This window comes from Bufo bufo, chromosome 5, assembly GCF_905171765.1.
Source record: "Bufo bufo chromosome 5, aBufBuf1.1, whole genome shotgun sequence".
Classification (NCBI taxonomy): domain Eukaryota; kingdom Metazoa; phylum Chordata; class Amphibia; order Anura; family Bufonidae; genus Bufo; species Bufo bufo.
Genome location: NC_053393.1, coordinates 179,468,255 through 179,495,455, shown reverse-complemented (window position 1 = coordinate 179,495,455; position 27,201 = coordinate 179,468,255). Strand labels below are relative to the sequence as shown.

The 27,201-nt window shown below is 43.0% G+C and overlaps 1 long non-coding RNA gene across 1 annotated transcript; it reads right to left on the bottom strand.

Moving 5' to 3' along the window:
* Positions 1-3,115: 3,115 nt before the first annotated feature.
* On the bottom strand, positions 3,116-27,183 carry LOC121001728. The gene is made up of 4 exons (XR_005779120.1): positions 27,060-27,183; positions 22,177-22,178; positions 11,068-11,072; positions 3,116-3,126 (listed from the first exon to the last, which is right to left on the bottom strand). It is a non-coding gene; the product is annotated as an uncharacterized LOC121001728 (long non-coding RNA).
* Positions 27,184-27,201: the final 18 nt, after the last annotated feature.

Below are 27,201 nucleotides of genomic sequence, written 5' to 3'. Positions count from 1 at the left end.
CAGGAGCAGGAGAGGTAAGTGGTTTTTTTTTAACTTTATGTCATCTGAGGCATGGGGCACATCTGAGGCAACAGGGGCTGATAAAATAGGGCAATGGGTCATTATAGACACGGTGATACTTAATATGTCTGTTTCTTTTTTTTCTACAAACCGGATTCCAAAAAAGTTGGGACACTAAACAAATTGTGAATAAAAACTGAATGCAATGATGTGGAAATGGCACATGTCAATATTTTATTTGTAATAGAACGTAGATGACAGATCAAACATTTAATCCGAGTAAATGTATCATTTTAAAGGAAAAATACGTTGATTCCAATTTTTACGGTGTCAACAAATCCCCAAAAAGTTGGGACAAGTAGCAATAAGAGGCTGGAAAAAGTAAATTTGAGCATAACAAAGAGCTGGAAGACCAATTAACACTAATTAGGTCAATTGGCAACATGATTAGGTATAAAAAGAGCTTCTCAGAGTGGCAGTGTCTCTCAGAAGCCAAGATGGGTAGAGGATAACCAATTCCCACAATGTTGCGCAGAAAGATAGTGGAGCAATATCAGAAAGGTGTTACCCAGCGAAAAATTGCAAAGACTTTGCATCTATCATCATCAACTGTGCATAACATCATCCAAAGATTCAGAGAATCTGGAACAATCTATGTGCGTAAGGGTCAAGGCCGTAAAACCATACTGGATATCCGTGATCTCGGGGCCCTTAAATGACACTGCACCACAAACAGGAATGTTACTGTAAAGGAAATCACAGAATGGGCTCAGGAATACTTCCAGAAACCATTGTCAGTGAACACAATCCACCGTGCCATCCACCGTTGCCAGCTGAAACTCTACAGTGCAAAGAAGAAGCCATTTCTAAGCAAGATCCACAAGCTCAGGCGTTTTCACTGGGCCAGGGATCATTTAAAATGGAGTGTGGCAAAATGGAAGACTGTTCTGTGGTCAGACGAGTCACGATTCAAAGTTCTTTTTGGAAATCTGGGACGCCATGTCATCCGGACCAAAGAGGACAAGGACAACCCAAGTTGTTATCAACGCTCAGTTCAGAAGCCTGCATCTCTGATGGTATGGGGTTGCATGAGTGCGTGTGGCATGGGCAGCTTGCATGTCTGGAAAGGCACCATCAATGCAGAAAAATATATTCAGGTTCTAGAACAACATATGCCCCCATCCAGACATCATCTCTTTCAGAGAAGACCCTGCATTTTTCAACAAGATAATGCCAGACCACATTCTGCATCAATCACAACATCATGGCTGCATAGGAGAAGGATCCGGGTACTGAAATGGCCAGTCTGCAGTCCAGATCTTTAACCTATAGAGAACATTTGGCGCATCATAAATAGGAAGGTGCAACAAAGAAGGCCCAAGACGATTGAACAGTTAGAGGCCTGTATTAGACAAGAATGGGAGAGCATTCCTATTTCTAAACTTGAGAAACTGGTCTCCTCGGTCCCCAGACGTCTGTTGAGTGTTGTAAGAAGAAGGGGAGATGCCACACAGTGGTGAAAATGGCCTTGTCCCAACTTTTTGGGGATTTGTTGACACCATGAAATTCTGATTCAACATATTTGTCCCTTAAAATGGTACATTTTCTCAGTTTAAACTTTTGTTCCGTGATTTATGTTCTATTCTGAATAAAATATTAGAAGTTGGCACCTCCACATCATTGCATTCAGTTTTTATTCCCGATTTGTATAGTGTCCCAACTTTTTTGGAATCCGGTTTGTATTTGTTTACAATTTTATATGTGTTTATTATGGGAAAGGGTCTTTTTTTTAACTTGAAACTTTTATTTTAATATGATGAAAAACACTTTTTTTAAAAACTTTTTTGACATTTTATTTTTGTTCCACTGTGGGACTTCAACTTTTGGAGGTCTGATCCCCTCTACAATGCATTACAGTAAATATGTAATGCATTGATTGCCAGTGTATTACCAGTGTAATACAGTGACAGCCTGCTTCTCTTAAAGGGGTCCACAGAAGGCAAGCCCCTTTGCCTTTGAAAGGCATCAGGCTGCCTTATCAGCCATCGGGTCTTTTGGGACCCGGGGCATACAACGGGTTAAAGCGCCAACATTATTGTATTCACTGATGCTGGAGTATACAGCAGGGGCTCAGCTGTCAGAAATAGCTAGACACCTGCTGCGGATTGGGCGGGCACAGCTCCTCACCTGCCCCAATCAGCCTGCCATACCTGTATGGCAGCTGTTGGGAAGTCACATTCCACTGTGCCATACATGTACAGCAGATGTTGTAAAGGATTTAAAAGAAGAAGAGAAGATACCAGTGGTTAGTTACAGGCTAAAGAGAAGTGGTAGGATTGGGATAAGTATAGTGTTAAATTTAGGGATGAGGTTGGATGGGTTTGGGTTAAGGGAACATGTGGTGAGGTGTGATCTAGAGATTAAGGTGGAAAGCTTTTCTTCAGTGATAGTGGTGAAAATAGGTTATGTGGGAGGAGCACTGAGTGGTTGTATAGACAGATTGCCAGGATTGTTGGTTGAAAATTTTTTCTTTAAATATGATGTAAATATGATGCAAAATCCTCTGCTGTGATGAGAGGTGTAGCATGGGGTAACAATAGACGTAGGAGGAAGTTTAAAGTGTTAATTGTTTGGGGTTATAGGAAAGAGATGATATAAGAGTAGTGAAGTAGTCCTGTTTTGAAGACCTGAGTGTAGACTTTAAGTTGAGAATTGCTTGTTTGTAAGTGATGAAGTTGAAGTGATCAATTGGAATGTTTTCTTCAAGCATTGTTCTGCAACTCTGCAAGACGTCTCAAATTTTTGTCTTGTTAGTGTAACGGGATTGTCTATTGATTTGACAAGTTCTGCTCTGTGTGAGATGGGTAACTGAGTCAAGTGCTGAAGTAACTGTAGTGTTATAGACAACAGTGGCTGAGTCTGGAGCAGAAGGTAAAGAGAAGACATGGTGGACAGAGATCAGAGAGTCAACGAGTATGTGAATAGAGATGTTTTTGAGGTTGATACAAGAGTGTGCTAGTTTAAGCAGTGAAGAGAGAATGGTTGAGAAGGTAAGTAGATTGGGGTCAGAGAAAAGGAAAGTTTGAGGGAGCAGAGGCGGGTGAAAATAAGGACTAATGAGTTTATCTCTATGAATGAGAGGCCAAAGGAGGAAGTGAGATAGGAGATGGATGCAGCTGAATTTTGTGTCAATAGCGATGTTGATGTCCCCAATAATAATAGGGGGAATGTCAGTTGAGAGGGAGTGTAGACGCCAGGTATTGATGTGGTCAAAAAAGGCAATACCAGGTCTGGGTATACAGTAGATAACAGCTACTTGAAGGTTGGAGAGAGAGGGTAGATGTGGACAGAGTAAACTATAAGAGAAGGAAGGTTGAGGAATTTAAGCTAGAAGTACAGCCATCATTTTCTGGGGTTTTAAAAACACACTTTTTTTGGCCAAAAAACACTATTTTCCTGATCTGCAAGTGTTAAATTCAAGTTTAATATATACAGCTTTCATATTCTGTTACCAAAAAACACTTTTTTGGCAATATACAATCTGGATATACATCTGGATTAGTCAGTGTGCAATTTAAGCTAGAAATACACCCATCATTTTCTGGTGTTTTAAAAACACACTTTTTTGCCAAAAAACACTATTTTCAGGGCTTATATTGTTCCATTAATAAAACACCATTTTTGGGTCAAAATACACAATATTTCAGGCCTTGCAGCATAAGCACGTTTGAAATTCCTGGGTTATATACTGCTGCCATATTGAGTTATTAAACAAACACTCGTTTGGGCAAAAAAAGTTTATTTGGCAGCCTTTGCTGCATATGTCATTGTGAGACACACCCTTAATAAGTTTGGGTTAGATTCTGAGATTTGAAATACCGTCATTTGGTGCACCAATCTTTAATTCAGGCCTACTGTGGGTCAGGCCGTGTGAAATACACCCTGTAAATACAGGGCTTATATTCTTTCATTAATAAAACACCCTTTTTGGGGCAAAATACACAATATGTCAGGCCTTGCAGCATAAGGACGTTTGAAATTCCTGGGTTATATACTGCTGCCATATTGAGTTATTAAACAAACACCTGTTTGGGCAAAAAAAGTTTATTTGGCAGCCTTTGCTGCATATGTCATTGTGAGATACACCCTTAATACATTTGGGTTAGATTCAGAGATTTGAAATACCGCCATTTTGGGCAAACAAATCTTTAATTCAGGCCTACTGTGGGTCAGGCCGTGTGAGATACACCCTGTATACACAGGGGTTTTATTCAGGTATTTGAAAACAGCCATTTTGGGCAAACAAATCTTTAATTGAGGCCTACTGTGGGTCAGGCCGTGTGAGATACACCCTTTACATACAAGGGTTTGATTCAGGCATTTGAAATACAGCCATTTTGGGCAAAGAAATCTTTAATTGAGGCCTACAGTGGGTCAGGCCGTGTGAGATACACCCTTTACATACAGGGGTTTGATTCAGGTATTTAAAATACAGCATTTTTCGCAAACAAATTTAATTAAGGCCTAGTGTGGTTCAGGGCGTGTGAGATACACCCTGTACATACTGTCGTTCTATTCAACTATTAATTAAACACCCATTTAGGGCAAGATCCGAAATTCAAGAAGTATGAGGAGAGCGTCAAATAAGGGACGTGGCCCAAGTCGTGGTGCTGCTGGTGGAGCTCCTTTTGCAGGGAGAGGACGTGGTTGATCTGTGCCAGCTACACGCACAAGTGAAAATCCTTGCTCAGGTGCGAGTAGGCGAAAGAACCTGCAGCGGTATTTGGTCGGGCCTAATGCGGCTCTACGAATGGTGAGGCCTGAACAAGTACAGGTGATAGTAGATTGGGTTGCTGACAGTGGATCCAGTTCCTTCACATTATCTCCCACCCAGTCTCCTGCTGAAAGACCACAGTTGGCACCTGCAGCCGATATCCATCAGTCTTTCACCTCACCCCCTTGCAAATCAGCCAAGCAGTCTGAGCCCCAAGTCATGCAGCAGTCTCTTTTGCTTTTTCATGACTCTGTTAGCAGGGTTTCCCAGGGCCATCCACTTAGCCCTGCCCCAGAAGTGGAAGAGATTGAGTGCACCGATGCCCAACCACTTATCTTTCAAGATGAGTACATGGGAGGACCATCGCAGCACATCTCGGATGATGACGAAACACAGGTGCCAACTGCTGGGGCTTTCGAAAGTGTGCAGACTGACAAGGAAGGCAGGCGTGAAGACTGTGTGGAAGATGATGTGGAGGACGATGAGGTCCTCAACCCCACATGGAATCAAGGTCATGCGAGTGACCTATGTAGTTCGGAGGAAGAGGTAGTGGTCGCACAAAGCCACCAGCACAGCAGAAGAGGGAGCAGGGTGCAAAAGCGGAGTGGCCGTCCTCTAGACAGTACGCTTGCTACTGCCCACCGCAGCAAGGGACCAAGCACAACAAAGTCAGCTCCAAGGAGTTCCCTGGTGTGGCAGTTCTTCAGACAATGTGCTGACGACAAGACACGAGTGGTTTGCACGCGGTGCAATCAGAGCCTGAAGTAAGGCATAAACGTTCTCAACCTGAACACAACCTGCATGACCAGGCATTTAAGTGCAAAGCACGAGCTGCAGTGGAGTAGACACCTCAAAAACCAAGAAAGGTCTCTGGCTTCTCCTGCTTCCTCTTGTGCTGCACTCTCGGCCTCTTCATCTACTTCTGGAGTAACAGTGCCACCTGCCACCCCGCAAACAGAGGATCTGCCAGCAACACCAACACCTGGGTCACCAAACATCTCAACAATGTCACACGAAAGCGTTCAGCTCTCCATTTCCCAAACGCTGGAGAGGAAGAGGAAGTACCCCCCTACCCACCCACGATCCCTAACCCTGAATGCCAGCATTTCTAAATTACTGGCCTTTGAAATTCTGTCATTCCGTCTGGTGGAGACGGATAGTTTTAAAGGCCTTATGGCGGTGGCTGTCATACAGTACGTCGTGCCCAGCCGCCACTACTTTTCCAGACGAGCCATCCCTTCCCTGCACAGCCAAGTAGGGGACAAAATCAGGTGTGCACTGCGCAACTCCATCTGTGGCAAGGTGCACCTGACTACAGATACGTGGACCAGTAAGCACGGTCAGGGACGTTATATCTCCATAACAGCACACTGGGTAAATGTAGTGGTGGCTAGGCCTGAGGCGGATAGCAGTTTGGTGCATGTCCTTCCACCACCGAGGATTGCAGTGCGCTTCAGTTTGCCTCCTGTTGCTTCCTTCTCCTATTCTGCTTCCTCATCCTCTACCAGCTTCTCATCCGGTCAGCATAACACCTTCACCACCAACTTCAGCACAGCCAGGGGTAAACGACAGCAGGCAGTTTTAAAACTTATCTGTTTGGGGGAAAAACCCCACACCACGCAGGAGCTGTGGACGGGCCTTGAACAACAGACCGATGAGTGGATTGTGCCAGTCAGCCTCAAGCCTGGCCTGGTGGTGTGCGATAATGGGCGAAATCTCGGAGCAGCTCTGGTACTAGCCGGTTTGACGCACATCCCTTGCCTGGCGCATGTGCTGAATTTGGTGGTGCATAGATTCCTTAAAAATGACCCCGATATGTCAGAGCTGCTGCATAAAGTGCAGGCCGTCTGTGCGCGCTTTCGGCGTTCTCACCCTGCTGCTGCTCGCCTGTCAGCGCTGCAGCGTAACTTCGGCCTTCCCGCTCACCGCCTCATATGCGACGTGCCCACAAGGTGGAACTCCACCTTGCACATGTTGGCCAGACTGTGTGAGCAGAAGCAGGCGATAGTGGAGTTTCAGCTGCAGCATGCACGGGTGAGTCGCTCAGCGGAACAGCACCACTTCGCCACGAATGACTGGGCCTCCATGCGGGACCTGTGATCCTTGTTGTGCTGTTTCGAGTACTCCACCAACATGGCCAGTGCCGATAACGCCGTTCTCAGCGTTACTATCCCACTTCTATGCCTCCTTGAAAAAACGCTCCTGGCGATGATGGAAGAGGATGTGGCACAGGAGGAGGAGGAGAAAGAGGGATCATTTCATAGGGTTTCCGGACAGTCATTCCCAAGTGGCTCCGAGGGTGGGTTCCTGCACCCACAAACCCAAGGTACACAATTGTCCAGCCAGGGCACAGTTCTGGAGGATGATGAGGTGGAGGATGAGGAGGAGGAGATGGAGGAGGAGGAACCATGTTCACAGCAGAGTGGCACCCAGACCAGCTCATGGCCATCACTGGTGCGTGGATGGGGGGATACAGAGGATACAGACGATACACCTCCCACATAGGACAGCTTTTCGTTGCCTCTGGGCAGCCTGGCACACATGAGCGATTACATGCTGCAGTGTCTCCGCAATGACCGCCGAGTTGCCCACATTCTAACTTGTACTGATTACTGGGTGGCCACGCTGCTGGATCCCCATTACAAGGACAACGTACCGTCCTTAATTCCGTCACTGGAGTGTGATGGTAAGATGCGCGAGTACAAGCGCACGCTTGTAGACGCGCTGCTGGTGGTATTCCCACCTGACAGCGGGGGGCACAGTGGAAGCACAAGGCGAAGGCAGAGGATGAGGAAGAGGTCGCCAACGCAGCTGGGGCACTGCCAGCACCTCAGAAGGCAGTGTTAGCATGGCCAAAATGTGGAAAAGCTTTGTCAGCACGCCACAACAACCAGCACCACCAGCTGATATGGAATGTCTTAGCAAGAGGCAGCATTTCACCAACATGGTGGAGCAGTATGTGTGCACACGCCTACACGTACTGAATGACGGGTTTGCCCCCTTCAACTTCTGGGTCTCCAAATTGGGCACATGGCCTGAGCTTGCCCTTTACGCCTTGGAGGTGCTGGCCTGCCCTACAGCCAGTGTATTATCTGAACGTGTGTTTAGCACAGCAGGGGGCGTCATCACAGACAAGTGCAGCCGCCTGTCCACAGCCAATGTGGACAAGCTCACGTTCATTAAAATGAACCAGGCATGAATCCCTCAGGACTTGTCCGTACCTTGTGCAGAATAGACATGTATACCGGCACTAACCAGCCATTGTTATACTGCAGCGCAATTGCTCATTCTTGTATTTTGGATATTTCACACTCTTTTAGAGTGTACCCTAATTTAAAAAAATTAAATTAAAACCAAAAACCTGTGTTGGCTACCTCGTCCTCCTCCACCACCGCTTCCACCTACACCGCTACATCCACCGCCTCCTCATAATCCTACTCCATATGGAACTCCACCTCATAAATCAACTTTTTTTTTTTTAATTTGTACGAATTTTATTTTATATCATTTCACTACTTTGTCAGTTACATTTTCTGGTGAAATTCAGCAATTTTTGGGTGTATAGTACCACTGCTATATCAAGTAGACAGGTTAAAAAAAAAAATTCATTTACATTTTAGGGTGAGATTAACCAATTTTTGGGTGTATAATACCACTGCTATACCTAGTAGGCGGTTAAAAAAAATAATTGTCATTTACATTTTTGGCTGAAATTCACAAATTTTTCGGTGTATAGTACCACTGCAATACCTAGTAGGCTGGTTTAAAAAAATAATAATTGTCATTTACTTTTTTGGGTGAAATTCATAAATTTTTAAGTGTGATGTACCACTGCTATACCTAGTAGGCCAGTTAAAAAAAAAATAAAACATTTTCATTAACATTTTCGGGTGAAATTCACTAATTTTTGGGTGTATAGTACCTCTGCTATACCTAGTAGGCCGGTTAAAAATAAAATTGTCATTAACATTTTCTGGTGAAATTAACCAATTTTTGGGTGTATAGTACCAGTGCAGTCTTTGGGCTTGGACTCCCATATTGTTGAATGGATTAGGCAGTGGCTGAGGGACAGGCAACAGAGGGTTGTAGTCAATGGAGTATATTCAGACCAAGGTCTTGTTACCAGTGGGGTACCTCAGGGATCTGTTCTGGGACCCATATTGTTTAATATCTTTATCAGCGAAATTGCATAAGGCCTCGATGGTAAGGTGTGTCTTTTTGCTGATGACACAAAGATTTGTAACAGGGTTGATGTTCCTGGAGGGATACACCAAATGGAAAAGGATTTAGGAAAACTAGAGGAATGGTCAAAAATCTGGCAACTAAAATTTAATGTGGATAAGTGCAAAATAATGCACCTGGGGCGTAAAAACCCAAGAGCAGAATATAAAATCAGTGATACAGTCCTAACCTCAGTATCTGAGGAAAGGGATTTAGGGGTCATTATTTCAGAAGACTTAAAGGTAGGCAGACAATGTCATAGAGCAGCAGGAAATGCTAGCAGAATGTTTGAGTGTATAGGGAGAGGCATTACCAGTAGAAAGAGGGAGGTGCTCATGCCGCTCTACAGAGCACTAGTGAGACCTCATTTGGAGTATTGTGCTCAGTACTGGAGACCATATCTCCAGAAGGATATTGATACTTTGGAGAGAGTTCAGAGAAGAGCTACTAAACTGGTACATGGATTGCAGGATAAAACTTACCAGGAAAGATTAAAGGACCTTAACATGTATAGCTTGGAAGAAAGACGAGACAGAGAGGATATGATAGAAATTTTTAAATACATAAAGGGAATCAACAAGGTAAAAGAGGAGAGAATATTTAAAAGAAGAAAAACTGCTACAAGAGGACATAGTTTTAAATTAGAGTGGCAAAGGTTTAAAAGTAATATCAGGAAGTATTATTTTACTGAGAGAGTAGTGGATGCATGGAATAGCCTTCCTGCAGAAGTGGTAGCTGCAAATACAGTGAAGGAGTTTAAGCATGCATGGGATAGGCATAAGGCCATCCTTCATATAAGATAGGGCCAGGGGCTATCCATAGTACTCAGTATATTGGGCAGACTAGATGGGCCAAATGGTTCTTATCTGCCGACACATTCTATGTTTCTATGTTTCTATGTGCTATACCTAGTAGGCTGGTTAAAAAAAAAAATTGTCATTAACATTTTTGGGTGAAATTCACAAATTTTTGGGTGTATAGTACCACTGCTATACCTAGTAGGCTGGTTAAAAATAAAATAAAATTGTCATTAACATTTTCTGGTGAAATTAACCAATTTTTGGGTGTATAGTACCAGTGCTATACCTAGTAGGCCGGTAAAAAAAAAAAAATTGACAGTTACATTTTCAGTTGAAATTCAACAATTTTTGGGTGTGATGTACCACTGCTATACCTAGTAGGCCGGTTAAAATAAATAAATAAATTGTCAGTTACATTTTCAGTTGAAATTCAACAATTTTTTGGTGTGATGTACCACTGCTATATCTATTAGACCGGTAAAAAAAAAAACATTTGTCAGTTACATTTTAGGGTCAAATTCACCAATTTTTGGGTGTAATATACCCCTCCTCTACCTAGTTGACAGCTTAATAAATTTCAATAATTTTTATTTTACATTTTCGGGTGACAATAAACAATTGTTTTCTGTCATAGACCCCTGCTCTACCAAGTAGACAGGTTAATAAATAACTGTAATTTTTCTGTTAGATTCTTGGGTTGACATTATACAATTTTAGACGTGAATAAAGCATAGGTGACAGGGAATAAAATTTCTGAAATGCTTTAATTGATGCGCGCCACCTCCTTTGATTCAATGCTTAAACTTAAACAAGATGTACCACATTTGCACTTCAATAATTTGTCCCACATTTTCGCTATACTCTTTTGGCCAACATTTGCGCCAACTCTTTTGGCCAACAATAGCTATTCCCACATTTCCGCTTGACTCTTTTGGCCCACATTTGGGCTTCTGTAATTTGTCCCACATTTGCGCCTCAATAGCTTTTCACACATTTCTGCTCAATCCCAATTTTTTAAATAAATGTATCTCCCTTAAATTTGGTCTCTTTTTCTCACGCTCCCTCTCCGGCCTGGAACCCTGATTTCCCGCCACCTGTGATCACCATGGTAGGCGCATAAAAGAACATCGAAAGTTGATAGAGCAGATATCAAATTGGATCGGGAACATCACGGGGACGTGCAACATGGTGAGGCAGTAAGTATGCACACGCCTACACGAACTAACTGACAGGGGTCAACCCCTGCAACTTCTGGGTCTCCAAATTGGGCACATGGCCTGAGCTTGCCCTTTACGCCTTGGAGGTGCTGGCCTGCCCTGCAGCCAGTGCATTGTCTGAACGTGTGTTTAGCACGACTGGAGGGTTATATTTCCCAATGTTTTGGGGTGTACCCTAATTTAAAAAAATAAAAATACATTTTAAACCAAAAAGCAGAGTAGGCTACCTCCTCCTCTTCCACTGCCACTTCCACCTACACTGCCACATCTACCGCCTCCTCAACCTCCTACTCCATATGGACCTGGTCCTCCTAGATCAAGATTATTATTTTTTATTTTTACATATTTCATGTTATTTTAAGTCATTTCCCTATCCACATTTGCTTGCAGAGCACTTGACATGCTCTTAACCACAATTTGATGACATTTGCAGCCCTCTAGCCCTTTCCATGAAATTTTTACAGCCATTTTAGTGCTCAAAAGTTCGGGTCCCCACTGACTTCAATGGGGTTCGGGTTCGGGGTCAAGTTCAGGGCAAGTTCGGGTCCCAAACTCGAACTTTTTTCCGAAGTTTGGTCGAACCCGTCGAACCCGAACATCCAGGTGTCCGCTCAACTCTAACTATAAGATGATTTTTCATGTCTCCAAATTGCAGACTGATATTTAACTGTGCAAGAATAGCGAGGTTAGTGCTAGAGTAGGAACTCGTGGTTCAAATAAAATAAAAGTTAAGGAGGCACTAAACCTAATACACTGGTCATGGAGCTAAACTTAAAACACTTTCAATGAGATGTACAGTTGCAAGAAAAAGTATGTGAACCCTTTGGAATGATATGGATTTCTGCACAAATTGGTCATAAAATGTGATCTGATCTTCAGCTAAGTCACAACAATAGACAATCACAGTCTGCTTAAACTAATAACACACAGAGAACTAAATGTTAACATGTTTTTATTGAACACACCATGTAAACATTCACAGTGAAGGTGGAAAAAGTATGTGAATCCTTGGATTTAATAACTGGTTGAACCTCCTTTATCAGCAATAACTTCAACCAAACGTTTCCTGTAGTTGCAGATCAGACGTGCACAACGGTCAGGAGTAATTCTTGACCATTCCTCTTTACAGGACGGTTTCAGTTCAGCAATATTCTTGGGATGTCTGGTGTGAATCGCTTTCTTGAGGTCATGCCACAGCATCTCAATCGGGTTGAGTTCAGGACTCTGACTGGGCCACTCCAGAAGGCGTATTTTCTTAAGCCATTCTGTTGTTGATTTACTTCTATGCTTTGGGTCATTGTCCTGTTGCAACACCCATCTTTTGTTGAGCTTCAGCTGGTGGACAGATGGCTTTAAGTTCTCCTGCAAAATGTTTTGATAATCTTGGGAATTCATTTTTCCTTCGATGATAGCAATCCGTCCAGGCCCTGACAGCAAAGCAGCCCCAAACCATGATGCCCCCACCACCATACTTCACAGTTGGGATGAGGTTTTGATGTTGGTGTGCTGTGCCTCTTTTTTTTCGCCACACATAGTGTTGTGTGTTTCTTCCAAACAACTCAAATTTGGTTTCATTTGTCCACAGAATATTTTGCCATTACTGCTGTGGAACATCCAGGTGCTCTTGTGCAAACTGTAAACGTGCAGCAATGATTTTTTTGTACAGCAGTGGCTTCCTCTGTGGTATCCTCCCATGAAATCCATTCTTGTTTAGTGCTTTACGTATCGTAGATTCGCTAACAGGGATGTTAGCATATGCCAGAGACTTTTGTAAGTCTTTAGCTGACACTCTAGGATTCTTCTTTACCTCATTGAGCAGTCTGCGCTGTGCTCTTGTAGTCATCTTTACAGGACGGCCACTCCTAGGGAGAGTAGCAGCAGTGCTAAACTTTCTCCATTTATAGACAATTTGTCTTACCGTGGACTGATGAACAGCAAGGCTTTTGGAGATACTTTTATAACCCTTTCCAGCTTTATGCAAGTCAACAATTCTTAATTGTAGGTCTTCTGAGAGCTTTTTTCTGTGAGGCATCATTCACATCAGGCAATGCTTCTTGTGAAAAGCAAACCCAGAACTGGTGTGTGTTTTTTATAGGGCAGGGCAGCTGTAACCAACACCTCCAATCTCATCTCATTGATTGGACTCCAGTTGGCAGACACCTCACTCCAATTAGCTCTTGGAGATGTAATTAGTCTAGGGGTTCACATACTTTTTCCACCTGCACTGTGAATGTTTACATGGTGTGTTCAATAAAAACATGGTAACATTTAATTCTTTGTGTGTTATTAGTTTAAGCAGACTGTGATTGTCTATTGTTGTGACTTAGATGAAGATCAGATCACATTTTATGACCAATTTGTGCAGAAATCCATATCATTCCAAAGGGTTCACATACTTTTTCTTGCAACTGTAATAGCGAACAAATAATCATATAATTTTTGAGATTTGAACACATCTCTATATATAGAAATGTGTGGACTGCTCAGCAGATATCACATTGCTTAAAATGGGTAATCATATTACTGACTCAGATTGAGCTCTACAGCTTTTCAATACTCAAATACATTTTGCAGTAAGAAATTAAATCTTTAGATTTGTAGAGCTTTATAAAACTGTGATTTATATTATGTATGTAAGTAATTTACATCATAATTAGGGATAAGCAAAGTTTTTAAAAACAATTACTTGGACGCTTTGCCGAATTTTTTATTTTTTTAAAGGCTCTTTATTCCAAATTAATTCATCACAGAGAGTCAGCTATATCCCAGCCTGTAGGGAGAGTGTATCTCAGAGTACATCACTGTGCATTGCAGCAACATGCATAGCTAGCTCTTTCTGGTAGTGAAACAGTTACTGTGCGTCAGTATGACAGGCAGGTCTGATACAGTTTATGGGAAAAAAAACACTGTGGGCCCCTGCAAGACCTGTGTCCCAAAGACTCTTTAGTGGAACAAAAGAAGGACATGGAGGCATTGCCAATTAAGTAGTAAAGAAAAAAAAAAAAGGTTCTTTTAAGCCAGGATGTGGCAGTGCAAACATATGCCTTTTGGATCACTTCTGTTACCTGTAAAATGACTGTGAGTCAATATTAGGCTCAGTTCACACTTCACTGATTTGGTCAGTTACGGGTCAAAAACACAGAACAGGTGCAGATATTTTCATGATACCTTATCTGAGAGTAGGTTTGATTCCAGATTTTGGCTCACCATACAGTAACTGTTCTAATATACTGACCAAATAACTGAAGTGTAGACTCAGTCTTATAGATCAATGTTAGTGTCAGGTATAATGTAGAATGTAACCGTGCAGTGGCCACAGATTCAACTATAGAGTGAAAGAGCTTTCTCATTTTACACCATCTGCTATTTCCACAATCCACAGTTAATCTGTTCTATTAGTCACAGATTCTACTAAAGTGGGAAACAGCTGTCAGTATAGGGAGATAATAGTGAGATAATAGGGAGAATTTATCCACAGTATAGTCAGAGCATAGGGAGAGTTTTTGATTTTACACCTTGAGTTAGAGATATGGAATTCAAAAATGGGGGCATTTTTTCCACCTGCTGAGAGTGAGGATAAACTCAACTACTATTGAGACATCCTATGTAGTTAGTGGTCGCTGCCTATGTGCGCCGTCGCCCATCCTCAGGAAGGTCTGAGCAAGGGGCCCTGTCTACTGAACAAACCACATGGAGCATAACCTGAACCAGCAAGTGGCGGCATACTTGGAGTGCACCCTGCCACCCCAGATCCAAGATCCCCTGGACTACTGGGCAGCCAAACTTGATTTGTGCCTGTAACTGGCCGAGTTTGCCCTGGACAAGCTTTCCTGCCTGGCCAGTAGTGTGGCATCAGAGCGGGTGTTTAGTGCTGCGGGGGCATAGTTACCCCAAAGAGAAATCACCTTTCCACGCAAAATGTTGAGAGACTAACCTTTGTAAAAATTAATCAGGGTGGATCAGCCAGAATTTCTACACACGAGTGCCTGATGCATCAGACTAGATAATTCTGGGTGCACACTAAAACATTGTGAAAAATGGCATGTTACTTCTGGCCATTTGCTTCAGCCACTATTCTGATGCTGCCACCCGCCTAATGCCACACACCTCCTGACTTTGCTGCAATCTTCTCCTACTGCCACTATCTTGTGCTGTTACTGCCACTGCTGTTGCCACTCACCTCTCCACTCTGTGACCAGGCCACTTTGTTGACTCCTCAGGCTGTTGCCACCCTCCTCACTCTGGAACGGAGCCACTATGTTGACTCCTCATGCTGGTGCCACCCTCCCCACTCTGTAAATGGGCCACTATGTTGACGCCTCATGCTGTTGCCACCCTCACCACTCTGTGACTGGGCCACTATGTTGACTCCTCATCCTGTTGTCATCCTTACCACTCTGTGACTGGGCCACTATGTTGACTCCTCAGGCTGTTGTCACCCCCACCACTCTGTGACTGGGCCACTATGTTGACTGCTCATGCTGTTGTCATCCTTACCACTATGTGACTGGGCCACTATTTTGACTCCTCATGATGTTATCACCCTCACCACTCTGTGACTGGCAAACTATGTTGACTCCTCATGCTGTCGTCATCCTTACCACTCTGTGACTGGGCCTCTATGTTGACTCCTCATGCTGTTTTCACCCTCACCACTCTGTGATGGGGCCACCATGTTGAATCCTCATACTGTTGCCACCCTCACCAGTCTGTTCTGGGGCCACTAGTGTCCTTATTTGGCCTTCTTGACATCACTATTTATTTTACCTTTCTTCTGATCCATCAAAAGAACCAAAAAATGAAAATCACAATGGATCCTGTCTTTGGAACATCCATAAGGACTTGATCACATGGTCAGTATTTTGCATCAGGATTTCATCATAATTTGAAAGCCAAAAGAAGGAGTGGGTCCAAAACACAGAAGACATGCAAATATTTCCTTTACAGGTCATGTCTGTTTTGGAACCACTCCTGTTTTTGCCTTACAAATACTGATGGATTGAATACTGACCGTGTGAAGGCAGATGCTTAAAAGACAGGATACTTTTTTGGGTTGTTTTTGTGATGGATCAGAAGGAGAGGTGGGGAGCAACAGCAGTGGCAGTAACAGCACAAGATGGTGACAGTAGGAGAAGATGGTAGCAGGGGCAGCAGGTATGTGGCATCAGGCATGTGACAGCATCAGAATAGTGGCTGAAGCACATGGCTAAAAGTAACAGGACATATTTCACAATGTTCAGGTGTGGCAGCTAGATCATTCTGCCAGTTCAGAACATTACTCAGCTAGTCTGTTGTATCAGGCACCGCATCGGTATGTGGAAATCCAGGCTAATCCATAAACCACAAACCTCAACAATAAAGAAAAATTTAGAGAATAACTCCAGAGAAGTCACCTGTAAGTCACTAAATGTAAATGTTTTATCTCATCAAACATGTACAGGTAGTTACTTGTATGGTCTACAGTGTGATGATAGGTGGTAGTGTTCTCTATAGTAAAACAACTCCCAGCATACATTTACGCCTTGTCTGACCATACTGGAACCTATAGTGTCACACTTTATATACCGTACTTATTTAGCAAGGTCCAACCTGACTATGCAAATTATATCTGTATTGGGTTGTTTTTCAGCTGCTGCTGTATATATGTACTGCACTTGGTTTTGTTGCTGTACTTATATAATGAGCTTGGTCCTGGTGCTGTATTTATGTAATCAGTTTGGTTCTGGTGCTATATTTATGTACCTTGCTTGGTTCTGGTGCTGTATATGTACTATGTTTTGTTCTGGTGATGTATTTATACACTGTGCTTGGTCTTGTTGATGTATTTATGTTATTAGCTTGGCTCTGGATTTATATACTGTGCTTGGTTCTGGTGCTGTATTTCTGTAATGAGCTTGCTTCTGGATTTATGTACTGTGTGTGGTTTTGGTGCTGTATTTATGCACTGTGCTTGGTTCTTGTGCTGTATTTATGTAAAATGGCACCACCATTACTGTGCATGAACAGCGTCCTCTCTATTCACTGCCATGGGACTTCACTCAGTCAGCACTCTTTTTGGAACTGCCATAACGATGAACTGAGGGGTGGCCACTAGGGATGAGCGAACTTGCATTTTTCAAGTTCGGATTCGGCTTTCGGGTTCGAGTATTTGTGCAATTCCATTATGGATTCTGTTATTACGGAATGCACCAAAGAAGCCTTTAAGAGGCATTCCGTTTTACATTCCATCATAATAGAAATCAAAGAGCAGCATAACGGATCCGTCTTCTATTGGTATGCCATACATGTGCCAGATGGGACAACCTATTTAAACATTAGCTGTGCATTCTTTACTCCATAAAATCTCAATTGTATGTACACTAATGCCAGAAGCCGGACTAATAAAACTGGTGAATTGGAATTAGTGATGTGTGAGGAGGACTATGACATAGTGGGAATAACTGAGACATGACTGTATGATAGCTATTACTGGGCAGTTAGCATACAGTAGTGTTGAGCGCATATATTCTAATCGCGAATTTTTATCGTGAATATCGGCACTTCGAGAATTCATGAAGAGCTAGAATATATTGCTATATCTTCGTAATAGCGAATATTCTAGATTTTTTTTATCACTAGGTAAACCTATAATCTTTTCTCATTTATTGTATATAGCTACTCTTAATCTTTATTATGCTATCTATCAGCCATACTTATTTTTTTTATAGTTATTATTTTACCTATCATTAATTAGCGTTTATATTAAGTATTTTCCTACTTATCTTTAATCATTTCTTTTTATAGATGCTATATTTTATTTTTAAAATACATCATTACCTATAGCTCACAATAAACAACTTATATAGTGAATGGTTGGATCACACTCTAAACTGAGAAATTGCGTGGGTGTCAGGAGACGAGTTGCAATGTAGAAAAAGACTCCTGAATTCTACTTGGCGCCAAAAAACAGGGCTTCAGCCTACATCCTACAAGCGCTCTCTGGGCCACAGAGCCCCCATCCAACGGACCACAGCAGTCCCTATTAAAATACTAGCACATAAGCAGTGCAGCTCATCCAGTATTCTGAGGAAGGCTATATGCCGAAAAACGTTTTAAATGTAAACTGGAAAACCACCTATGCAATAAAATTCTACAAAGCAAATAAGTGGAATTCAGGAGTCTTTTTCTACAATAAACAACATATAACAGACAATCAAACAAAGGCTGTATGCTAACAATCTATCCATGAGACAGGTACAGTCAGCATACCACCTTACAATAGCAGCCTTGTGTGCGATGAGACATTGAAGACCAGCTCTCATCTGACTAAGAGCCAGTAAGCCTCAAAGTTGCTTGATTTTTGTTAGATGCCTTGGGGGACCTGCACACCTAGATCCTTATCATTTAGGATGACAAAAATTGTAAAAAAAAAAAAAATTGGGATGCTAGCTAACTCTTCTCTCACTGCTTAGGAGGGCTGCATAAAAAAATGTCAGTTCTCTAATTGTCCTAACATTTATATTCAATAACCTTTCTATACTGTTTCGTCATGTAAACTCATTTGCATAAACATGGGCATATGCAAATAGTGTTTCAGCTGAAAAACAAGGCAGATTCTGCTAACTTGCCTGTCTTTCCCATATGCCCCCGTATCCTAAGAGAATTAAGTAATGGCATAGTCAGACTCTTATTTCTGATATTTAAGGACTCTATACTCACAGGGAGTGTTCCACAGGATTGTCACATAGCAAATGTGGTGCCAATATTCAAAAAGGGCCCAAAAATAGAGCCGGAAACTATAGGCTAGTAAGTTTAACATCTGTCATGGGTACACTAGAAGGTTTTCTAAGAGATGCTATCTTGGAGGATCTCAATGAAAATAAGCAAATAACGCCATATCAGCATGGCTTCGTGAGGGATCAGTCATGTCAAACTAATTTAATCAGTTTCTATGAGGAGGTAAGTTCTAGACTTGACCGCGGTTAATCAATGGATGTCGTATATCTGGACTTCTCCAAAGCATTGTATACTGTACCACATATAAGGTTAGTATATAAAATGATAATGCTTTGACTGTGGAAAAATGTCTGTATGTGGGTAAGTAACTGGCTCGGTGATAAAAAACAGAGGGTGGTTATTATTGGTACAAACTCAGATTGGGTCACTATCACTAGTGGGGTACCACAGGGGTCAGTATTTGGCCCTATTCTCTTCAATATATTTATTAATTATCTTGTAGAAGATTAGCACAGTAAAATATAAATTTTTGCAGATGACACTAAACTGTGTAAAGTAATTAACATGGAAGAAGACAGTGTACTGCTACAGATAGATCTGGATAGATTGGAGGCTTGGGCAGATAAGTGGCAGGTGAGGCACTAAAAATGTAAGGTTATGCACATGGGAAGGAATAATGCAAGTCACCAATACATACTAAATGGTAAAACAGTGGGTAACACTGACATGGAAAAGGACCTAGGAATTTTAGTGAACAGCAAACTAATCTGTAGAAACCAGTGTCAGGCACCTGCTGCCAACGCCAATAAGATAATGGGTTGCATCAAAAGGGGCATAAATGCCCGTGATGAGAACATAGTCCTACCACTTTATAAATCACTAGTCAGACACTACATGGAGTACTGTGTACAGTTCTGGGCTCCTGTGAACAAGGCAGATGTAGCAGAGCTGGAGAGTGTTCAGAGGAGGGCAACTAAAGAAATAACTGGAATGGGGCAACTACAGTACCCTGAAAGATTATTAAAATTAGGGATATTCACTTTAGAAAAAAGACGACTGAGGGGAGATCTAATTACTATGTATAAATATATCAGGGGTCAGTACAGAGATCTCTCCCATCATCTATTTATCCCCAGGACTGTGACTGTGACGAGGGGACATCCTCTGCATCTGGAGGAAAGAAGAATTGTACACAAACATAGAGGAGGATTCTTTACCGTAAGAGCAGTGAGACTATGGAACTATGGAGGTGGTGATGGTGAGTACAATAAAAGAGTTCAAGAGGGGCCTGGATGTATTTGTGGAGTGTAATAATATTTCAAGCTATAGCTACTAGAGATGGGTCGTTGATCCAGGGAGATATTCTGATTGGAGTCGGTAAAGGAATTTTTTTCCCCTTAAGTGGGGAAAATTGGCTTCTACCTCAGTTTTTTTTTTTTTTTGCCTTCCTCTATCAAATTGCAGGATTCAGGCTGAACGTAGATGGACAGATGTTTTTTTCAGCATTATAAACTATGTTACTATCTTACTATGTGTATGTTACTAAAATTAAGTTACATTTCAAAATTAAAGGGGTTTTCCACAATGTTAATACTGATGACCAATTAGCTGTTTGAGAAGGCACCGGCGCTCACAGTAGCTTCTCTTACACCAGTGACGACACGTTCTTTGGTCACGTGTGCAATGAGCAGGATACAGGTACACTGACGCCACTTATGATACTTGAACGTTGCTTAACCTGTAAATTTAGTGCAAAAACAGTGCAATAATATAGCAATAGAGATCACAAAGAGCTCAGGTACACGTTTGAGTCCTTTCTTTGGGTGCAAGCTTGTAACGTTGCATAACCTGTAAACTTAAGTGAAAAATTAGTGCAAAGATGTTATGCATTTATTAGTGCAATGATATGCTCAAATATGACTTGAGTCCCTTTTCTTGAAGTGCTTGATGTAGAATCCTCTGGAAACAGATAAAAGTCACTTGTAATCCACAGGAACAATTAAGTTCATTGTAATCCAATGGAAGGTATAAAATGCTATATAAAAGCACATATAAAACAGCAGCATAATGAGAACCATAGTTCCATGAGGCTCTCAAGTAACCTGAGAAAGGGGATAAAACAATGTGAACTGGGACATAAAACAGTAGTTGATGATGGGGGTAGTCCTCACAAGAGTGGCCATCCAGCTGAGGCTGTAACTTGTGGCAACCAGAAACAACAAAACTGGCCAACAGTCTCTCAGTCTTCAAGACCAGTCCACACTGTGGCTCTCATAAGTCTTTATATTTTGCAAAGGGGCATTTTTAGAGAAGGACGTGCAGGTCCTCCTCCCTGCTGAAGCTCATTAGGGGGCGCTCTTGCCTTTGATAACTCAGCTTTGCAGCTGTAGTGGTGCGCCACTGTCCTCTGGTGGTGTCTTTTGGTAATGGCTGAGCAGCCAGCCTGTTGAATGCAGCTGTAACATGCTAGGGGATCCCTAGCCGGTGCAGAGACGGATAAAACCTCCGGCTGAAGGGGTTCTGGCAGGCAGACTGGGGGTGCCTGTGGCAGCTTCCAGGGCAGAATGTACTGTTGCACCCTGGGGTTGAAGGTCAAAGCTGAATTGTTAATCTGGCCCACCCGTAGTGTTGGGGGTGCTGCCAGGTCAGGAATCAGTGGCTCTGGTTCAGGTTAGGCTTGTTCCCTGAACTGCATCCTGCCGTCTCCTGTAAGCAGCGGACTCTCCCTGCAGAGCCTGAGTCCTCCTTCCAGAACTCTGGGGTTAAGGCAGGGGATAACGGTTTGGCGAGTAGAGTCACTCTTGGGGCAAAGGGACCTTGCACGGACCCCATTGGGGTGTACTCTACTTGGTTGCCCACATACAGGCTGTTGCGGGCCTGCGGCAAGTAGGGGCGCTTAACAGAGTGTCTCTTAACAAAGATCTCCGCTCCAGAGTAGTTGTCCTGGAGGAAGCCCACTCCTTGTTGTATGGAGAACCAGAGACCTGTCCCTGTCCATCTGGTGAGCTTAGGGTTGCCAGGCTGGGGGTCATCTAAGACTTGTTTAACCCATTCCTCTATGGCAGTCTTATATTCCCATGGGGTCTGGGCGTGAGCGGTTATCTCCAGCGGGACCTCGGGATTAATCTTTCCTGGCCTGGCTGGCAAGCGTGCAGAGTTGGGCCTACTAGAAGTGGGGGGACCCACCGGACGTGATGCAGGGGCAGCTACGGGCTGGACTGGGGCCTCAGGGAGCGGGGGTGCTACAATCTGTTGTTGCAGCCGGGTGGCTGGTTCTGGTGCCTCCTGCTGGTGCTTGGCGGTGGTCGTGGCCATCTCTGGAGCTGGGACGTCAGTCGCTGGAGGCGTAGATGCGGTCAATGATGCAGAGACCTCCGGGGTCTGGACAGCTTTGCTGGGGGTGGTTCACGCAGGAGCAGGCTTGTCGTCGTCGGCTATCTTGGGGGACGTCTGGTCTGTGTGTTCAGCCATTGCGGAGGGATCCACAGCCTCCGAGGTCCGAACTGTAGACTCAACATCATCTTCCATGGGAGCGGGTTCAGGAACGGTGGCCATCTTTACTTGAGCAGCGGCGGCCGTCTCGCCACCAGTCGAGGAATCCACAGCCTCCGGGGACACTCCAAAAGTGCTGGGCCAGCTCTCCTCACAAGTTGGGAGACCCGGATCTCCGGTGGGTGAGTCGCATAAACTGGTTCTCCTTGTACTGACATTTGGTCCCACTTGGGTTGGGAGCGCCATCTTCCTCTGCTGCTTGGTCAAGATCAATGCAGGAAGTGAGGGTGGAGCCCATGGGGAGGAGTCTTCACTCCCTTGGCTTACATTACAGAATTCTTGGTGGGCAGGCTTGAGTTTTCCCGCTTCTAGACGGGCGTATTCAGCATTTTTGCGCTCCTGAGAGGGTGTTCTTGAGTTTTCCCCCTTCTAAAGAGCAAACAGGAATATGGCGGATTAACCCTTGTAGTGCCGATGCGCACTAGGTAGCGCTTTCTGGCACAGAAATAAAGGTAGCAAAGTAAATTTTCAGGGTTTTGGCACAATTCTCAGATCTTGCAGTACTGCTAAACACACAGTTGGATCCTGTTATGGCAGGGATAGGCACACAATCCGATTCTGTTATGGCAAGGATAGGCACACAATTCAGATCCTGTTGGCACACAGTTCGATCCTGTTCCAGTGACGCCAAATTTGCAGTGACCAGGAATGGAGTACGCTGATGCCACTTATGCAGTGGGCCAGCATATGGGTGGTTAATAGTCTATAGTTTGTTCGTGACGCCAATTGCAGCGTGTGCAGGGTACTATCACAGGGCCCTCCCAAGGTGTTATAACGCACACGTCCCAGATTAGGAATGCCAGATTGGTGTAATGGCCTATAATGTCTCTATAGGTGGTGATAATGGTGTCAATGATGTCTCCTACCTGGGTACGGCTGGACTCCTGGCTCCTGGCTCACTTGCAATAAATTTGAGTGTAGTGATAGTAGGAGTAATAGAGGAATTTTGCAGCAGAAATGAGGTCCAGACCTTTAGGTAAAGTTCAAACATTTCTTTACTGAAGATAACTTTAATCCAAGCAGTATACAGCTTTGGTCTTTGGTCCCAGCAGGTTTTAGCAATGGTTGGCAGGAATAAATCTTCTGCACTATAAATGTGAATTGCAGGATAATTTGTCTGCTTGGTAGCTCTGTAATGGTGGCAGGGATTAATCTTCTGCGCTTTTCTATACTTCTGCTGTATGGGGACAGACTAGCTGAGGAGGCTATGGCTTGTCCTAGGTCTCTGGACTTACTCTCAAATGGTTTCTCAGGGAATGCTCTCTTTCTGGAACTCTGGAAATTTTCAGCTTTTTTGTCATCCAGCTGAGGCTGCAGGACTCAGTCTGGGTATGTGATCAATGTCTCAGCCGAGACAAGATCCTGGCTTTCTTACCTATGCAGGCGGACTTCTGAAGGCTATCACACAGCCTTCCCCAACAGGGGTGGCTGGCACACTCTGACTCTTACTTCCTTCTCCACCCAAGGCGTAGGATGTGGGAACAGTCCACACCTCCACAGAGGGGGAGCTAAGCTGGAATGAACCATTCCAGCCTAGATGTACTAAACTGTAACTAGTTCCTTACCAATCCATTTCTGCCACCTGCTGGTGAACATGGAAAATTTCAAGGAAATTCACATTTAAGGCTACTTTCAAACCTGTGCAGGCTCAGACTGGCTCACAGGGGTACAGGGGAATCCCCCGGTGGGCCCCTGAGCAAGGATGGCCCCTAGTCTCCCACCCCGTGCACAAGTGGCACATAACACATTAGATTTAGTACACTACATACGTATATTAAATTTACAGCACATCAACCAGCTTATGTTCATATAAAAAACTTGTTAGATTATTTATTATATTTGAATGTATCCGTACGGTGGGCCTCCAAAATAAATTTTACTGGTGGTCCCTAGGTACCCCGGTCCGACACTGCACCTGCGTTAGGTGCGGATCCGTCTGGTATCTGCACAGACGGATCCGCACCTATAAATGCAAACAATGGTATCCGTTCAGTACGGATCCGTCTGCATACACTTAGTCAAAAAAAGTCTAAGTGTATGTCAAACTGATCCGTTCTGACTTTACATTAAAAGTCATTGGGGGACGGATCCGTTTACAATTGCACCAATATTGTGTCAATGTAGACAGATCCGTTCCCATTGACTTACATTGTAAGTCAGGATGGACCCGCATGGCTCCGCACCGCCAGGCGGACACCAAAACTCTGCAAGCATCGTTTTGGTGTCCGCCTCCAGAGCGGAATGGAGGCGGAACGGAGCCAAACTGATGCATTCTGAATGGGTCCGCATCCATTCAGAATGCATTGGGGCTAAACTGATCCGTTTGGGGTCGCTTGTGAGAGCCTTGAAACGGATCTCACAGGCGGACCCTGAAACGACAGTGTGAAAGTAGCCTTACATAGTTTTAAATGCACAGTTGTGAGGACATTAACAAAATCATATCAGATGACAAATGGAAAGGCTCTTAGAAGATAGTAGCGGGGTAGAGGCATGTAGTAACACAACTCTGGGGTGTTACACATGGCCTAGGCACAGCTCATCTCCATGGAAAAGAATGGGGCTGAGTGCGATACCATTCAGCCATTACCGATACCACAGCATTATACAATGTACGGCGCTGTGCTTGGTAAGCACGGAGAAGGCAGGGCTACTCACAGGAGTACCGGTGCCTTCTTAAACAGCCGAACGGTGGGGGTCCCGGGTGTCGAACCTGTCCTGAGGATAGGTCATCAGAATAAAATCTTGGAAAACCCTTTTAATGCTACTAATTTAGTGTATTTAATACCCTATAATGGTTGTGGAGGCTTTTGTTTGTGTTGGGGGTGCCAAATAGACCTCTTGCACAGAGTACCATAGAACCAAATGCTGGCCCTGGGTGCACATTAACTTGGCATTGCAATTCATGAAAAGCTTATTTTACTTTATAACATATTGTATATGTGCAGTGCTAATAGTGATTCACATTTCTATGATTTTATGTCTCATTTCACTTTCTTGTTGACTATTGCATCATCAAATTCTACAATGCATTCTTTCAAAGATGTAACATTATTCGCAAAGCAACTACATGCATCTCACACAGAGAGCAAATATACAAAATGCATTCCAGATGGTATTACACACCGAAAAAACTCCACAATATATATTTTGATCATTCTGACCGGTGCTGGAGGAATTGTGGTGGTGTAGAAACGATTAAACACATTTTATGGCCTTGTCCCAAACTGAAAATAGTGGGCAAAGACCTGGAAAGTCTCCTGTTCTTACTGACAGGAAAAAAGAATATTCTTACTCCAGAACTAATCCTAATAAATATAGGACTAGAAAATTTACCAACAGACTGGAGATTTCCAATTTGCCATATATCAATTGCCACTAGACTTCTATTAACCAAATCCTAGAAATCAGCAAAAATCCCAGAGATAAACAAAATAATCAAATAATCTCTACAGTATCGAGCAATTATATTGCAGAACAAGCGTTTGCTTGGCAGATTGGAAATGGCTATAGATGTATGAGGGGCTGGAGCTGTTGGTTAACACACTTTCCAAAAAAAAACTTAGGAACATGCTCTAGGTATTCATCAGAACATCTACACAATACAAGATTTATGTTTTACTCTAGGTAACACCCGTGAAGCCGAGGAGGAATTTGTATACGTTAGCTGAGCCGATCATTCTACTGCTAATAAAATAACACTATGAGGCTCAACTCGAGTTATACTATGTTTTATGTTTGATGTTCTATGTTGAATCCTACTTCGTAGCATATTGAAACATGAAAATGTATAAATTCTTGCTACATTCAAACCATATTACTAATACTTTGATGTAACTGGAGACGTTTGCAAATTATTCTTTATTGCTTGTATTTACATAAACATACTTCAATGTTTAAAATGTAAGTTTACATTGAATAATCCTATATGAAAGTCATTCCCTGACCAAACTGAGAGAGAGTTTAGTCCAGTATAGGGGTGCATTCTGTCCTTTATGTATCATATACTGTATGTAATATAGTGTTAAGGGTTGCCTCAATGTCACAAACAGTATTCTTTCTCTATATTCTTGAAAGGCTATTGATATAAAAAGAGGATATGCAGCATTCACTAGGTTCATGGTGAAAAATGAAGCTCTGGCTTTGGAGTCCCTGAAATGAAAAACAGAGAATATAGTAGCAACTTCTTGGAATTATTACAATCATTCCTATACAGTACATTTGGGAACCATCTGATAAAACAATACAATGTACAGCAGTCTACAGTATAGTCTGTAAATACAGTTTTGATGCTATAAATTTTATCAGTACTGAGAGGTAAATCACTAGGGAAGTAGGGATTTACTGCACTCGTCAAGATTTTGTTCTTCTAATCCTTTCCCCCACCATGCAGTAAATGTACAGCGCTGTACATTTATGGCATGTTGATTGCCAGTAAAGCAATGGGGCATTTACAATCAGCCACAGGGTAGTGTCATCCTTTCACAGCAGTAAAGCTGAAATTTCTTTTCACATCTGTTTAACAACACTGATGTCACCATCCTTCATGATTTCAGCATCCACAAATGGAAAGAACCCCCTTTGCCACCCTGTCATCCCTAGTCTCCCAATCATGTGGACTGAGTTTTACAGTGACAGTCCAGGGTCTATAAAAGGTCTTTGGGACGGTCTATCCTATGGGAATGCATATTATGAAATTAAAGGATGTGTTCATTTTATATATTCAGACAATAATAAATGTTCTGCCACCCGCCCACCCTAAACTCTTTCCTAGCAATGCACTGAGGTAGACGCTAAGGGTCCTTTACAGCTTTCATTGAAAGGATCAGTTTAAAACTACAACAAGAAAATAACAATGCTTACTATGAGGCAAATATGCACATATCACATTATACATAATATAGCAGGTGTAATATATAAACAT